We start from the raw sequence: 17,095 nt of genomic DNA, 5'->3' as shown, positions 1-17,095 counted from the left end.
CTCTCCTCTTCCAATCTCTGGTGGGTCTTTGCCCTGAAACCTAAGGCTGTCTTGTTTTGGTTTCTTTCACTTCCTTTCAAATGTGATCTCTTCCTGCTGGCACTTTTTTTTTTTTTTTTTTTTGCCAGAAGGCAGGGCCTATGAGAGGAGACCCCCGATTTCGTCAGAGCTAGCGAGAGACAGGAAGTTTACACAGAACAGAACTATTTGCTAGGATTGGTTTTGATCTTTCCTCAAGTTGTTGCTAGTGTTGGAGATGCTGTCATCAGGATTCTGTTGCACAGAGAAAGATAAAAATACCTCTCCAACGCGTGCCTTTTTCTCCCTTTCCCATCCCCTTGCCAGGAACGCCGCAAAAGGATCCCAGGCGGATTGGAGGCATTAGGTCGTCGGTTTGAATCTCAGTGGTCGAGAAAGAAGTGTGGGTAATGCCCGGCTCATGGGGGAGAAGAAAGGAACATACGGAGATAGGAGAACTGTTCATTTCCCCCTGGCCATTTCCTCAAGGCTAGTTTCTTTGGAAAGCCTTTCCTTCTGGTCGTTGCAGGAGCTCGCTGAGGGGCTGCATTTCCTCTCTGATTCTTTCTCTTGCCTCAGAGGGCCGGCAAAAGGAAGCTCCTGGAACTTTAAGGGACATGGATCTGGGGCTGAAGTCTCTATAGGAAAACCTACAAGGATAGAAATCTCTGCATCACCCTGCCCCTCGGCCAAGGCTGGGGGCTCTTTCCTTCCAGCATCACACGTCGTAATTGAAGTGAGTTGTCTTTTTATTTTTTCAAGTGTTCTGAGTAGAGAATCTTGGTTCTTTTTTGGTGTGCTCTTTAACAAATGTGTCACTTAAACCAGTACTAATCATCCTTTACTGTGAATATGAATCACTTGGACATTTAGTTAAAAAGGTAGCAGAATTCCGTGGGCCTGAGACTCTGCATTTCTGACAGGCTTGCAGGCAGCCTCAGATCTGCTGGTCAATGAACCATGCCGTGAGTAATAAGGGCTTCAATCCTCTAGGTTTTTTTTTGCTTTGGGGGGAAAAGGATTGGGGGATGCTGGTGGAATGAAGGTATTAACCAAGTCTGTGATTTATGAAGAGCACCCGAAAAGAAAATCAGTCACCATCCCTGCCCTGGTTGTATCTGCTTAATGGACTATCTAAAATTTGGGGTTTCTGTTCAACAGTTCCTAGATGTGGTAAGCCAAGTCACCCCAAGTGAGAGAGAATGTTGGGCCACTCCTTACACTGCATGGGTCACTTTGAGCAGAGGCAGAAATCTTTTTTTAATTTTGCAGTTTAGGGGATTAAGTGTCATATCACACCTCAACCGGTAGAGCTAGTGGTCACTTTGAACATTTTTGTTTCAATTTAAAATTATACATGCTCAAAAAATAACTGGTGTCTTCCACCTACCATTTCGAGGTATAAAGATTATAAGGCATATGAATCTATTACATGGTTGAACGTCAGTTCAAGTAAGGAATATAATCACCATGTTTTGTTTTCTTAGGAGAGGCCTTTAAACTCTCCTGGGAGTAGCTCCCTCTCTTAAATGATTCACATTTATCTGAAAGTTGCTTTTAATCCAAAAGAGACAAGCTAAGAGGAAAAAAATGAATAGACAGGAAGTCTACCTATTCTGTCTGTAGTTGAGGGGAGAAAATAGCAATGGGAAAAAAGGGGGGGAAAAAAAGAGTGTGGTGGCCTGGGATGTCCTCGCTTCGCGAAATGAATGAAAGAAACCCCAGCACAGAAATAGAATTCTTACCCACACACGCTGGGAATCCTTCCAGAATAGTAGCTCATGGCTTCGTCAGCCGGAGAAATATGCTTGAAACAAAATAAATTATAAATTGGGTTGTTGGTGATGAATGAACATGCTGAAACTATTTGTCATTAAGTTGAAGAGTTGCACTGGGGTCAAAGGTCCAGGGAATGCACAGGCCTGGTGAAGCACAGTAGGAACCCATTAAACCATCCCAGAGAGAGGAGAATTGCTTCTGTTTGAAATAAGCTTCAAATAACATTCCTTTCTATCATGGGGTATCACCAGAGGTGTTACTTAAAAATTTAACAACCTGTGTGGCACAAACCTTGACCAATCAGTACAGAAGTTGTTGTAAACAGCCCACACAACAGCAACTGCTAGGCAGTAAGAATGTCCGGGACTGAACATTGGCCGAAGCTGTTAATAGGTTTTTTCCTTTTTCTTATAAAGCTTTTTTTTTTTGAAGATTTTATTTATTTGACAGAGAGAGAGAGAGAGAGAGAGAGAGACAGCCAGAGAAGGGAACACAAGCAGGGGAAGTGGGAGAGGGAGAAGCAGGCTTCCTGCAGAGCAGGGAGCCAGATGTGGGGCTCGATCCCAGGACCCTAGGATCAGGACCTGAGCCGAAGGCAGACACTTAATGACTGAGCTACCTAGGCGCCCCTGTTATAGGTTTTAATTAAACTTTTCTGGGGGAGAAATGGTAAAGCCACAGATGAGTTCAGGGATATTAATGGTATTCCTACCATCATCTGCCAAAGCTCTGGCACCATTTTCTCAGGTGAGGCTACTTTCCTCTGTTCTCTCCTATCAAGCCCAGAGCAACCTCTCATTCCAGCTGTGTATCTCTTGCAACCTACACTAAAGAGAAATCTCTTGAGTCACTGGAAGACTCAAAATCCTATCCATTTCCTTTGTAGAAGGGAAGATGCATATATTCTGTTGTAAGGAGTTACAGCAAGAAACCTGATCACCATGTTATCCTTCCATACAAAGCATCATCGCATACGTTATCGCACATGATTTTCACAACCATCACAGGGTGCGGCTCAAGGGGCTTATTATTCTAACGTGTTAGTGAAGAAATTGAGACTCTGGTTAAGCAATTTCTTACAAGGCACAGAGTTGGTTAGTGAGAGTTCTGGATTTGAACCCCAGCCCAATTGCTCCAAGGTCAGGTTTATCCTGTAGTTTCTTCATCCTCTCAGGACCTTTGGCAACATATAGTGTTTTGTATTAGGTCTGTTTTCTTTTTATGTCATACTTCGAAAACTTTGTATGTTAAAAAGAATTTGTATGTTAAAAAGAATTCTATTTCTACTAATTTGTCAAAATTATTCTCATGCTTGTCTTAAGCTTTGTCTCCATTAAGGCTTTTACTCTGCAGGAATAAATGTTTTAGAGCAGTGGGTCTCAAACTTTATCATGCTTAAAAATCACCCAGGGAGCTTGCTAAAACTCAGATACCTGGGCCCCACCTCCAGAGATTCTGATTCAGTGGGTCAGGTCCCAGGCATAGAATTTGCATTTACACTTGTAATTTACATTATAATTACATGTGCTGGGCTATCTCTGTACGTGTTTGCTCCTTTATTACTAGGTCTTGCTCAATTCATAATTATATTTCATAATAGAAACACGAACAACAAGAATTCACCCAGATAGCAAATACCCTTCTTTGATGTAGGTGTTACGCAGGGCTTAATCATGAGTCAAACATGCTCTTATGTGGGTTTGTGTGAGTCGATGTCCCAGGTCGTCAGCTAGCACTTCCCATCAAGGGGAGAGAGAGCAGATGATGCTGAGAAGTTGGCAAGGGTCTGGTCACTCAGGGTTCCAAGGGTTTGGACTGAACAGTGATATAGTGATAGTTTGAAGCTGGGGAGTGCAATCACAATTACATTTTAGGAATTTTCTTGCTGCAGTGTGGGGGCTAGTTTAGAAGAAGGTGAGGCTATAGGCAGAAGCTTTTTGACTGAACTGTTGCACTCATCCTGGAGACAATAAAGGCTTGAACTAAAAGTAGGGTAAAGCTCAGAGCAGCTCCCATGGCTCAAGTGAGGGAGTAGAGCATATGTCATGACGCAGGAAATATGATCTGTATTTTTTTTTAAAGATTTTATTTATTTATTTGAGAGAGAGAGAATGAGAGATAGAGAGCACGAGAGGGAAGAGGGTCAGAGGGAGAAGCAGACTCCCTGCTGAGCAGGGAGCCCAATGCAGGACTCGATCCCGGGACTCCAGGATCATGACCTGAGCCGAAGGCAGTGGCTTAACCAACTGAGCCACGCAGGCGCCCGAAAATATGATCTGTATTAAAACTCCTTACCTTACACATCTTCTCTATATCAAAACTCCAGGGAGGCCGAGGACTGAGCCTTGTAGCCCCAGCCCCTAGCTCCCGTTAGGTCCCTGATGGATGTTTGGTGAGTGAATGAGTGAGAGAGAATAAATCAAATCCCCCTCGTGGTCTACAAGTTTCTGTCATCTGGCCCTTACTTACCTCTCCAACCTCAGCTCCCTCCTCTCTCAACTTTATTTTGGTCACACTGGCCTTCCTTCAAGCCTTTGAAAATGCACAACTGTGACCTAGTCCAAAGAGTGTCAAAATACTGCCTTTGGGGCAAATCTGTCCTGTTACCAATTAAGATAAAGTTTTATTGGGACACAGCCATTTGATTATGTACTGTTTATAGGTACTTTAGTGCCATAATAGCAGGGTGGAGTAATTGTGACAGAGATCACATGGCCTCTGAAGCCCCAGATATTTACTATTTGGCCCTTTACAGAAAAAGTTTGCGGATCCCTACTCTGGTTCTTCGAAATTGCTGTGACCTCTGATTTAGAACTCTAACCTCAATGAAATTATAGTAATCAAAAACCTGTGGTAATGGCATAAAGAAAAACATAGAGACCAATGAAATAGAATAGAGAGCCTCCAAATTAACTCTCATGTATGCGGTCAAATGATTTTTGACAAGGGTGCCAAGACCTTTATCTTATACCATATACAAAAATTAAGTCAAAATGAACCAAAAACCTAAACACAACAGCTAAAAGTATAAAACTCTTAGATGAAAACATAGGGGAAAAGCCTCATGACATTGAATTTGGCAGTGATTTCTCAGATATAGCACCAAAAGCACAGGCAGCAAAAGAAAAACTAGATACATTGAACTTTTTCAAAATTAAAAACTTGCATGTCTCAAAGGACATTTATTAAGAAAGTGAAAAGACAGCCTACAGAATGGCAGAAAATATTTGCAAATCATATATCTGATAAAGAGTTAATATCTAGAATATATAAAGAATTCCTACAGCTCAACAACAAAAGCCAAACAACCCAATTATAAAAGGCCAAAGGACTTGAATAGACATTTTTCCCAAGATGATATAAAAATGGGCAATAAGTATATGAAAAGATGCTTAACATCACTAATCATGAGGGAAATATAAATCAAAATCATAATGAGATACCACTTCATACTCACTAGGATGACCATAATAAGAAAAAAAAAAAAAGGAAAATAACAAGAGTTGGCGTGCATATAAACTGGGACCTTTGTGCTTTGCTGGTAGGAATGTAAAGTGGTGTAGCTGCTATGGAAAATAGTTTGGTAGTTCCTCAAAGATTAAACATGGTGTTACCATCCGATCCAGCAATTCCACTTCCGGGTATATACTAAAAGAATTGAAAGCAGGCACTCAAATAGAGATTTGTATACTTTTATTCATATCAGCATTATTCACAGCAGCCAAAAGATGAAAGTAATTCAAGTGTCTATCAATAGAAGAACACCACAAAATGTGGTATATGTTTATATTGGAATATTCGTTTTTAAAAATTCTGACACATGGCTGAATCTTGATGACATTATGCTAAGTGAAATATGCTAGTCATCAAAGGACAAATACTGTATGCCAAATACACTTAAATGACGTACCTACAGGAGTCAAATTCATAGAAACAGAAAGTGGAATAGTGGTTGCCACTGGGGTGGGGGTGGTGAGGAGTGATTGTTTAGCAGGTACAGAGTTTCAGTTTGGGGAAATGAAAAAGTTCTGGAGAAGGGTGGTGGTGGTGGTTGCACAACTCTACTTAATAACTCTACTCAAAAATGGTAAATTTTATGTTATAGATATTTTACCACAGTGAAAGAAAAAACAAACAAACAGGTCTTTGCATGGCTGGTTCTTATTCTTCAGTTTTTGGCTCAAATGTTATTTCCTTAAGGAAGGCTCCCATGACTCTATGTAACTTCCTTATTTGACATATCACTTTCTGAAATGATCGTCTATCTATCTATCTATTAATCTATCTATCTATCTATCTATCATCTGTCTTCATTAGAATGTAAGCTTCCTGAGGAGAGAGTCTTTGTCTAATTCAAAGCTATATCCTAACACTTACTTCTTGGCACATGGTAGATGCTCAGTAAACACTTGTGGGCTAAACTACAGTTGACCCTTGAACAACATGGGTTTGAACTGTGTGTGTCCACTAATACATGGATTTTTCCAATAAATATATTGGAAAATTTTTTGGAGATTTGCAACAATTTAAAAAAACTCACGGATGAACTGATAGCCTAGATATATCAAGAAAATTAAGAAGTCAGATATGTCATGAATGCATAAAATATATGTAGGTACTATTTTGTCATTTACTACCATAAAATATACACAAATCTATTATAAAAAGTTAAAATTTATCAAAGTGTATGTGCACAGGGGTGCCTGGGTGGCTCAGTTGGGTAAGCATCTGACTCTTGGTTTTGGCTCAGGTCGTGGTCTCAGGGTCAGAGATTGAGCCCTGCGTCCAGCCCCGCACTCAGCATGGAGTCTGCTTGAGACTCCCTCTCCTCCTCTCCCTCTGCCCCTACCCCCTCCAACTCTCTCTCTCAAATAAATAAATTAAAAAAAAAAAGTATGTGCAGGGACGTAGACCGTACACGATACATTTGTGGTCAAGAGAAATGTAAACAAATGCAAACATGCAGTATTAAATCATAACTACAGCAAATTAACTGTAGTACATACTATACACTGCAAGAATTTTGTAGCCACCCCTCCTACCCTGACGGTGAGCTCAAGTGTTGCCAGGATCCACTTAAAACGCCGTGGTACAGTAATAATCTCTGTATGACCCGTTTGTCTCTCCAGGATATTGTGTATCACAGTAAAATGTGTTCTTTCCCAGTTCTCCCATATTTTTCACCATGCTTTGTGCAACACTATAAACCTTGAATAACACCATGGGATCCATAGGAGGTGCCACTAGTGATGCTCAAAGTGCTTGCAAGAAACAGAGGAAAGTCATGACATTACAAGAAAAAGCTGAGTTGCTTGATATGTGCTGTAGATTGAGGTCTGCAGTGTGGTTGCCTGCCATTTCAAGTTAAATGAATCCAGCACATGGAGCATTAAAAAAAAAGAAAAGAAAGAAAAGGAAAGGAAATTTCTGAAACTGTCACTGTAGCTACACCAATGGGGGTGAAAACTTTGCACTTTTTTGCAAAATACCTTTTTATCTCATATTGAAAATGCAGCTTTTATTTGGGTACAGGATTAGTATAAGAAAGGCATACCTATATTCTAGAAAAAGTGAGGTCATTATATGACAGTTTAAAGCAAAAAGAAGATGAGAGATCTAAAGCTGGAGAACTTAATGCCAGCAAAGGATGGTTTGTTGATTTTAGCAAGAACTTTGGCTTAAAAAATGTCAATAGGAGAAGTAGCTTCTGCCAACAAAGAGGCAGCCAGATAAGTTCTCAGACCCATTAAGAACATCATTGAGGAGAAAGGATATCTGCCTTAACAGGTTTTTAATGCAGACCAAAGTGCCCTTTTCTGGGAAAAAAAAAAGTGTCACAAAGGACATTTATTAGTAAGGAAGAAAAGCAAACACCAGGATTTAAGGCAGGAAGTGATAGGCTAACTCTGCCCTTTTGTGCAAATGCAGTTGGATTTATGATCTGGACTGCCTTATCTATAAAGCTGCTAACCCCTGAGCTGTGAAGGGGAAAGATAAACACCAGCTGCCACGGTTTTGGTTGTACAGCAAGAGAGCCTGGACAGGGAGAACCCTTTTTCTGGATTGGTTCCATCAAAGCTTTGTTTCTGAAGTCAGGAAGTACCTTGCCAGTAAGGGACTGCTTTTTAACATTCTGTTGATTTTGGACAATGCTCCTGTCCACCCAGGACCCCATGAGTTCAACACCAAAGGTGTTGAAGTGGTCTTCTTGCCCTCAAACACAATGTGTCTAATTCAACCTTTAGCTCATGGGGTCATAAGGACCTTTAAGGCTCATTACACACAGTACTTTAAGGAAAGGATTGTCAACACTATGAAAGAGAACTGCAATAGACAGGACATCATGAAAGTCTGGAAGGATCACACCATTGGAGATGCCATTGTTGTTATAGAAAAAGCCATGAAAGCCATCAAGCCCCAAACAATACATTCCTGCTGGAAAAGCTGTGCCTGGATGTTGTGCATGACTCCACAGGATTTACAATAGAGCCAATCAAGGAAATCATGAACGAGATTATGGATATGGAGCAAAAAAAAAGTGGAAGGTGGTTGTGGTGAAGGGTTTCAAGATACGGACCTTGGAGAAATTTAAGAGCTAATATAGACACCACACCAGACGAATTAACAGGAGATGACCAGATGGAGATGAGTGCTTCCAAATCAGTGCCAGACAATGAAGAGGAAGATGAAGAAGCAGTGCCAGAAGACAAACTGACAGACGATCTGGCAGAGGGGTTCTGATTATTCAAGACTGCTTTTGTTTTGTTTTTTAAAGATTTTATTTATTTATTTGACAGAGAGAGACACAGCGAGAGAGGGAACACAAGCAGGGGGAGTGGGAGAGGGAGAAGCAGGCCCCCCGCCGAGCAGGGAGCCCGATGTGGGGCTCGATCCCAGGACCCTGGGATCATGACCTGAGCCGAAGGCAGACGTTTAACAACTGAGCCACCCAGGTGCCCCTCAAGACTGCTTTTGAGTTCTTTTTTTTTTTTTTTTTTTGATAATTTATTTGACAGACACAGCGAGAGGGGGAACACAAGCAGGGGGAGAGGGAGAGGGAGAAGCAGGCTTCCTGCTGAGCAGGGAGCCCAATGTGGGGATCGATCCCAGGACCGTGGGATTATGACCTGAGCCGAAGGCAGACGCTTAGCGACTGAGCCACCCAGGCGCCCCTGGTTTTGAGTTCTTTTACAACATGGACACTGAAACAAAAGCAAATGGTGGAAGGATTGGTACTGTTTAGAAACATATGTAGAGAAAAGAAAAAGCAAAAAAAGTCAGACAGAAATTACATGTATTTCTGTAAAGTGACACCAAGTGTGCCGGCCTCTCCTGCCTCCCCTTCCACGTCCTCCACCTCTGCCGCCCCAAGACAGCAAGACCAACCCCTCCCCTTCTTCCTCCTCAGTCTACTCAACGTGAAGATGACAAGGAAGACCTCTGTGATGGTTCACTTCCACTTAAGGAATAGTAAATAGTCATCATGCCGTGCAGTTAATGAACAGCTGTTGTGTATATGTGCAAGAGTCTTTGTGCAAAAATCTAATAACTGTACAAGAGCTGTACTGAGACTTTGTGTCATTATCAGCATCATTGCCTGAGTATTCATCTTGTAGAACATTGTGTGCAAGAATTGTATGGAAGTGGGTAGCCTATCCTTACACAGGCATAAAGTGAGTGATATTTAATGTAAGTTTAATATTGTGGTAGTTCTATTTTTCTTTTTTTTTTTTTTAAGATTTTATTTTTTTGAGAGAGAGAGAACACAAGCTGGGGGAGAGGCAGAGGGAGAAGCAGACTCCTTGCTGAGCAGGGAGCCAGATGTGGGGCTTGATCCCGGGACGCTGGGATCATGACCTGAGCTGAAGGCAGATATTCAACCTACTGAGCCACCCAGGTGCCCCTATCTTTTCATTTTTCAAGTCTAGTTTTAGTAATACATAGAACATCTATAGTGTTTTGTTTCATATAAGACAATATTGAGGTACAACCACTCTGGAAAAGGTTTTGGAGGTTCCTCAAAAGTTAAAAATAGAACTACCCTATGACCCAGCAATTGCACTACTAGATATTTACCCAAAGGATACAAAATTACTGATTTGAAGGGATACATGCACCCTGATGTTTATAGCAGCATTGTCAACAATAGCCAAATTATAGAAAGAGCACAAATATCCATCAACTGATGAATGGATAAAGAAGATGTGGTGTGTGTGTGTGTATATATATATATATATATATGGAATATTACTCAGCCATCAAAAAGAATGAAATCTTGCCATTTTAAACGATGTGGATAGAGCTAGAGAGTATAATACTAAGTGAAATAAGTCAGTCAGAGAAAGACAAATACCATATGACTTCACTCCTATGTGGAATTTAAGAAACAAAACAAATGAGCAATGGGGTAAAGAGAGAGAGACAAGCCAAGAAACAGATTCTTAACTATAGAGAACAAAATGATGGTTACCAGAGGGGTGGTGGGTAGGGGGGAGGGGTTAAATAGGTGATGCGGATGAAGGAGACTACTTGTGATGAGCACTGGGTGCTGTACGGAAGTGCTGAATCACTGTATTGTACATCTGAAACTAATATTCCACTGTATGCTAACTGGAATTTAAATAACTTGAAAAGACCATATTGATGTAGGCACTGAGAGATGATCTTGTAATCAGACAATGGAAACTTATAGTATCAATAACAGTGCAGTGCTATAAATGTATTATCTCTTATGGTTTTCATAACATTTTCTTTAGTTCACATTATTCTAAGAATACAGTATATAGTACGTATAAATGTATGAAATATGTGTTACTTGACTGTTTCTTGTAAGCTTCTGGTCAGCAGTAGGCTATTAGTAGTTAAGTTTTTAGGGAGTCAAAAGTTGGATTTTGGACGGCACTGGTGGTTGGTACCCCCAACTCTGGAGTCCTTCAAGGGTCAACTGTAATAAAAACAGCTTAATGAGAAAAGAGAAAGGGCTCCACCTGGAGGTTTTATGAGTAAGTGTATTCTGTGGCAGTTGTAAATGTACCATACTCAAAAGTCAAAGCCAAGGCAAAGTGTAACTTCCATAATATTAGCTGTGATGGTGGAGTGAGAAGGCATGAGGAAGAAATGAATCAAACACACTTGTATAAAATATTTCCATATGAACTCCTTTCTCAGCCTCCCAATTCCCAGGACTTGAGCAATTCCTTTCCTCCCTCTCCATGTAGCACCCATTCATTTACTTATGGCCGACGGTGGCTTTTATGCTACGATACCAGAATGTAGTGGGTGCTGCAGTAACTGCATGGCCCACAGTCCTAAAGTATTTACTCTCTAGCCTTTTACAGAAAAAGCTTGCCAACTTATCCCTGATGGGAAGATAATAGACTGGAGATATTTTTTACTATTCCCCAAGAACTTTCACGATACTCATTCAAGCCAATCTAGAAATATTTGTTGAGCACCTACTATGTTTCAGGCACTGTCCTAGGCATCAAGGATAGAACAGTGAATAAAGTAGAACCTGCTATTGTAAAGCTCACCTTCTAGTGGGAGAAGACAGATAAAAACAATAACCAAATAATATAGTATGTTAGAAGGTGAGAAGGGCTGGAGAGAAAAGCATAGTAAGAGAAGGGGTAATTAGGAAGGCAAAGGGAGGTTTCACAATTTATTTATTTATTTATTGAGAGCACACATGCGCACACAAGCAGTGAGGGAGGGGCAGAGGGAGACATAATCTTTTTTTTTTAATTTTATTTATTTATTTGAGAGAGAGAGAGAGAGAGCATGCACGAGATGGGGGGAAGGGCAGAGAGCGAGGGAGAAGCAGACTCTCTGCTGAGCAGGGATCCCAACTCGGGGCTCAATTCCAGAACCCCGAGATCATGACCTGAGCAAAAGGCAGACACTTAACTGAGCCACTCAGAGAGAATCCTCAGTAGGCTCCACACTCAGTGTGGTGCCCAAAGCCGGGCTTGATCTCATGACCCCGAGATCATGACCTGAGCTGAAATCAAGAGTCAGATGCTTAACCAACTGAGCCACCTAGGCGCCCCAGGTTTTGCAACTTTAAGTAGAGTGGAGAAAAGCATTTATGTAGAGGAAATGGAGGCAGGAGAATGTCTAGCATGTCAGTGAAACACCTAGGAGGCCAGTGTGGATGGAGGAACCATTCCTTTCCATGGTTCCCACCCCCATGAACTCTGGCTCTGTGCAATATAGGCTGCCAGTTTATGGCATACATCCTTAGCTGTAGGCCAACATCCTAGCATTACATGGCGTCCTGGCTGGCACTACAATTGAGCCTTCAATAGGCCAGATCACTGTTCTGTCAAGCCAGCTGCTTCTGTAAGATGGAAGTATGTGGTGGACTTTGAAAGCATGAGCCCATCTCTAAACCTGTTTGTTCATAACATATGCCTATGGTCAGGGACAGTGATGTGGGGTACCACGGCAATGGCTGAGACATTCTGTAACTTTGTGATAATAGTGTTGGCAGAAGCTCTGCAGGCAGAGAAAGCCCATTTTTACCCAGAATATGCAGCTATCCCTGAGAGCATAAAGAACGGTTCCCTTTATGATGGGATGAGTTCATTATGATCAGCTGCCACTAAGTAGCCACCTGCCACCCTGGACAGTGGTGCCATATCAGTGCCTTAGTATTGGCTTCTGCTGTTGGCAGATTGGGCACTCAGCAGTAGTTATAGGCAGAACAATCTTGGGGAGGTGAAAACCATGTTATTAGCTCACACTTCCCTCTACGCCGCTCTGGCTGTGTTGGGTATGGACATGTTGAGCAGGAATTGGGTGGGATGCCTGGAGAAGGCTTCCTTACATTTGCAAAATAGATCCTCTTGATCATCTGATTTTTGACAGCCTCCACCATAATGGATACTCCCTATTGGATATATACAGGGCAATTAAATATTCTCTTGCTCCAAGAGGTCCATACACCGTCCATCTTGTCACCAATTTTTCGGTTAGTTCTTTCCTAGCTCCCCACTGGCCATCCAATCCAGTAGCCACTGCCCATAAATAAGTATAGGGCTTTGTACCTCATGCCATAAAATGAACAACCAGATATATCCCTCCAAGTTCTGTCCGCTTGGAGGATTCCCTTCCTCATGGTCTTCTGTGGTCATGCCTGAGTGGGTGGTGGTGCGGTGGACATCCACTCTTGTCAGTGTGGTATCAGCTTTAGCTCCATCTGAGGATTAGACCTATGCATCATTCTCTTCTGTGAAATGCTCCTTGGGAATTCCCTAAGAGGACTCCCATATAGGTTGAGGAAAATGTAAACAAGTGATGGAAAAGATATCTTGGTAGCTGGAACTAACTGGTTGTAGATATTCCTTGTGCTTCTGGTCCTGCCCAGACCTGGTCTCCTTTCTATTACTTCCGTATTGCAGTGGAAATGGCACTGGGTACATGCAGCTTTGTGGTGCGTGATGGGAAGTTCAGGTTGTGTAGCCAGTTGGTACTGTGTGGTAATGTGTTCAGTCTCAAAAACTAGGGCCAGTTGCCAGCCAGGAGCTGCTTTTCAAGGGGAGAATATTTGTTATCAGAGGAGGTGCGGCCTTACCAAATGCCCAGAGGTCTGTGCTGAGACAGTCCTACTGGCACCTACCTCAAGCTATATATATATATATATAATTTCTCTCTGCACCAGAAGACTTTTTTTTTTTTTTAAAGATTTTATTTATTTATTTGACAGAGAGACACAGCGAGAGAGGGAACACAAGCAGGGGGAGTGGGAGAGGGAGAAGCAGGCTTCCTGCCGAGCAGGGAGCCCGATGTGGGGCTCGATCCCAGGACCCTGGGATCATGACCTGAGCAGAAGGCAGACGCTTAACGACTGAGCCACCCAGGCGCCCCTGCACCAGAAGACTTCTAATACCATTTGGTCTGTCAGGTCATAGGGCCCAAGTGTCAGGACAGCTTCTTTTGAAGCCCTGACACCTTTCTTGGATCTGGTCCCACCCAAAAATCGTAGCTGTAGAAGTTATCAAGTGAATGCTTTGGAGTAGCATGCTAAAAAGGCGTACGCTGCCCCCAAATTTGAAAGAAGCAAGTATGGTGGGTTTTGGGGTTTTTTTCTTCCTTTCTGGTGAGAAGTGCAAGATACAGCAACTTGTGTCTCCTTTTAGAAGAGCTGTCGTAATGTTCCCCGGATGCTGGAGCCTCTACAAATAACACTGATGGTGTAGACCTATTAAGTTTTATAGGATTTAACTCCCCCCGCCCTTTGACACCCAAATATGTAAATGAGGTATTTTTGATACTTGTTTCTTTCTGCTTGCCAGATCCAGTTGGCATAATGACATTAATATACAGGATTGGCATGATGTTCCCTGGGATATCAAGACAGTCAAGGTTCCTCTCAACTAAATTATGTTGGAAGGAGAGAGGACAAAGCCCTGGGACATGAACATAAATGTATACTGTTGTTCCTGCTATGTAAATAAGTACAAATTGTGTTTGATTTTCCTTACTGATTAGAAAGGAAAAGAAAGAATTTGGTAAATCAAGAGTTGCATACCAGGTCCCAGATGCTGTGTTAATTGTCTCCACTAAAGATACATCTTGAATGGCTGCTGAGATTGGAATCACCACCTGGTTAAGATCATAATAATCTGGGGCAACTGGGTGGTTCGTTTGGTTAAGTGTCTCTTGATTTCAGCTCAGGTCATGATCTTAGGTCCTTGGGATTGAGCCCCATATCGGGCTCCGCATTTGGTGCAGTGTCTGCTTGTGATTTTTCTCTCCCCCTCTCCCTTTGCCCTTCCCCCTACTCATGCTTTCTGTCTTTCTCTAAAATAAATAAATAAAATCTTAAAAAAAATCATAATAATCTAATGTCATTCTGTATGATCCATTTGACTTTTGTACCAGCGAAAGAGGTGAGTTACTTAGGAAGGTCGGAGGAATCCCCATCACAGTATCATACATCTCTGTTGTTGGTATCGATCCCTGCAATTCTCTCAGGGACGTGGTGTTACTTTTTGGTTTATGTCTTGCTACACAGGAAAGCGGGAGTGGGAGGGCAGTTCCAGGAGATTCTGTCTGATGCTTTCTGCCATCATAGCTGTTACTCCATGTGGGGCCCGTTGTTAGACTACCTTAGGCCAAACTCCATCTAACTGCTCATCTCCATTAAGTTGCTACTCTGAATTTTTGAACTTGGTGGCATTTTGTGTTCCTGGGAGTCAATGTCATTTCAGAAGCAGTATCTAATAGTTCCCAGAATCATTGGGTATTTTCTTTCCCCTAGTGTATAGTCACCAAACAAATCTCTTTGAGGCAATACTATTTAAGATGTCTCTCTGGACCAGTGACCATTTGCTTCACTTAGAAACTCATTAAAAATGAAAATTCAGGGGCGCCTGGGTGGCTCAGTCAGTTAAGCGTCTGCCTTCAGCTCAGGTCATGATCCCAGGGTCCTGGGATTGAGCCCCATATTGGGCCTCCTGCTCAGTGGAGAGTCTGCTTCTCCCTCTCCCTCTGCCTGTCGCTCCCCCTGCTTGTGCTTTCTTTCTCTCTCTCTCTCTATCAAATAAGTAAATAAATAAAATCTAAAAAGAATTTTTTTTAATGAAAATTCAGGGGCACCTCGGTGGCTCAGTCAGTTAAGCGTCTGCCCACAGCTCAGGTCTTGATCTCGGGGTCCTGGGATGGAGCCCCGTGTCGGGCTCCCTGCTCAGCGGGGAGCCTGCTTCTCCCTCTCCCTCTCCTCTTCCCTGTGCTCGTTCTCTCTCTCTCTCTCTCTCTCAAATAAATAAAATCTTTTTAAAAAAAAGAAAATTCAGAGACATTACCCTAGTCCCACTAAGTCAGAATCCCTGGAAGTGGACCTCAAGAATCAGTGTTATAGTGAGTTCTCAGCACATTTAAAGAGGCTCTGGCTTAGTTCTACAAAAATTGATTTTGTCCCACAGGTTAGGGTTGACAAATAACATATAGGGATCCCAGTTAAATTTGAATTTCAGGTGAGGAACAAGTAATTTTTTTTGGTATAAATATACCCCATGCAATAGTTTGAATCTGAAATTCAATTTAATCTGTGTTTTTATTTGCTAAACCTGGTAACCCTACTCTCCAGAGGATATTTGGTAATGTTTTGGCAAACATTTTGTTTGTCACACTGGAGAAAAGGTTATGTGTGTGTGCTACTGGCATGTTGTGGGTAGAAACTAGATATGCTGCCAACATTCTACAATGTACAGAATAACCCTCCCCCACGCCAAAGAAATACCCAGGCCAAAATGTCAGCAGTACAGAGGTTGAGAAATGCTGGCTTGGAGGAAGATTTATGGTATACCATGCCAATGGCTGTGTTACAGGATCTTTTCTCAGAATCTCCCAGATTTTCCTTCTCACTGGGGCTCTTAGTCTCTGAACTGACTTAGGTCTCCGTATTGGGTACAAGGCATCCTTTGGCAACTTGAGTTGGGTTCTGCCTAGCAGACTTACATTTTTTTGTTTTGTTTTGTTTTTTGTTTTTGTTTTTTGAAGATTTTATTTATCTATTTGAAAGAAAAAGAGAGCACAAGCTGGGGAGAGGGGCAAAGGGAGAGGGAGAAGCAGCCTCCCCGCCCCGGGATCATGACCCCAGCCGAAGGCAGACGCTTAACCAACTGAGTCACCCAGGTGCCCCTAGATTTTTCCTCTATGTACATAAGTCAAGCAGCATCTTAGTATGCTGTTGGTTTACCATTTCTTGGAACCCCCAAATCAATTGGCCATTGACACAAAGCACAGAAGGTCAAAACACTGATTACGTGCCCCATCTGTGGCTTGTTGTAGTCACTGCCCCATATATTCTCAAACAGTCCAGCTCTATGCAGGGCCTTTACCATGCTGAATCCCTATATTCCCACTGAAATAAGGGCGTACATTTTCACTGCAGCCTCATCTGCCAATATCTCTGACCTGCAGAGCTCCTCAGAGATGCTGGTGCCTGCCTCACTATTGCATTTCCTAATGTCTGGGTGAAAAGAGTGTCTGTTAGACCTCAGCGGGGTCTAGTTAGGAGGTGGCTGAGGAGATTGCTCATAATGGATCCATTCCTATTTTCCCAAAACTTGCATTCCTTTGCTTACAGTATGCTAGAGAATTTCTGGCATTTCAACCTCATTAACTTCTGTGTTATTGTGGAGTCCTGGCTTTCCTTGGCTGACCTTTTCAAACTGTTAGCACTATTTCAGCCAGCATGTGATATTCCAAACCCTGGAAGAGTGCGCCCATGCCAGTGATTTTGGCTTGATTGAGTATATTTTATCCCCATAGGCTTAACACTTTTAGAATC

General features: G+C 42.2%; 1 protein-coding gene across 1 annotated transcript in view; it reads left to right on the top strand.

Moving 5' to 3' along the window:
* The first annotated feature begins 222 nt into the window (after nucleotides 1–222).
* The window catches only part of ABCG2 (ATP binding cassette subfamily G member 2 (Junior blood group)), a 138,677-nt gene continuing 121,804 nt past the window's right edge, over nucleotides 223–17,095 (top strand). Inside the window, exon 1 of the mRNA XM_027599824.2 lies at nucleotides 223–754. The gene's annotated coding sequence lies outside the window, so the exon portion shown is untranslated. The remainder of the gene's footprint in view (nucleotides 755–17,095) is intronic.

This window comes from Zalophus californianus, chromosome 2, assembly GCF_009762305.2.
Source record: "Zalophus californianus isolate mZalCal1 chromosome 2, mZalCal1.pri.v2, whole genome shotgun sequence".
Classification (NCBI taxonomy): Eukaryota; Metazoa; Chordata; class Mammalia; order Carnivora; family Otariidae; genus Zalophus; species Zalophus californianus.
Note: the sequence above shows the minus strand (reverse complement) of the source record. Positions and strands in the feature narration are given on the sequence as shown.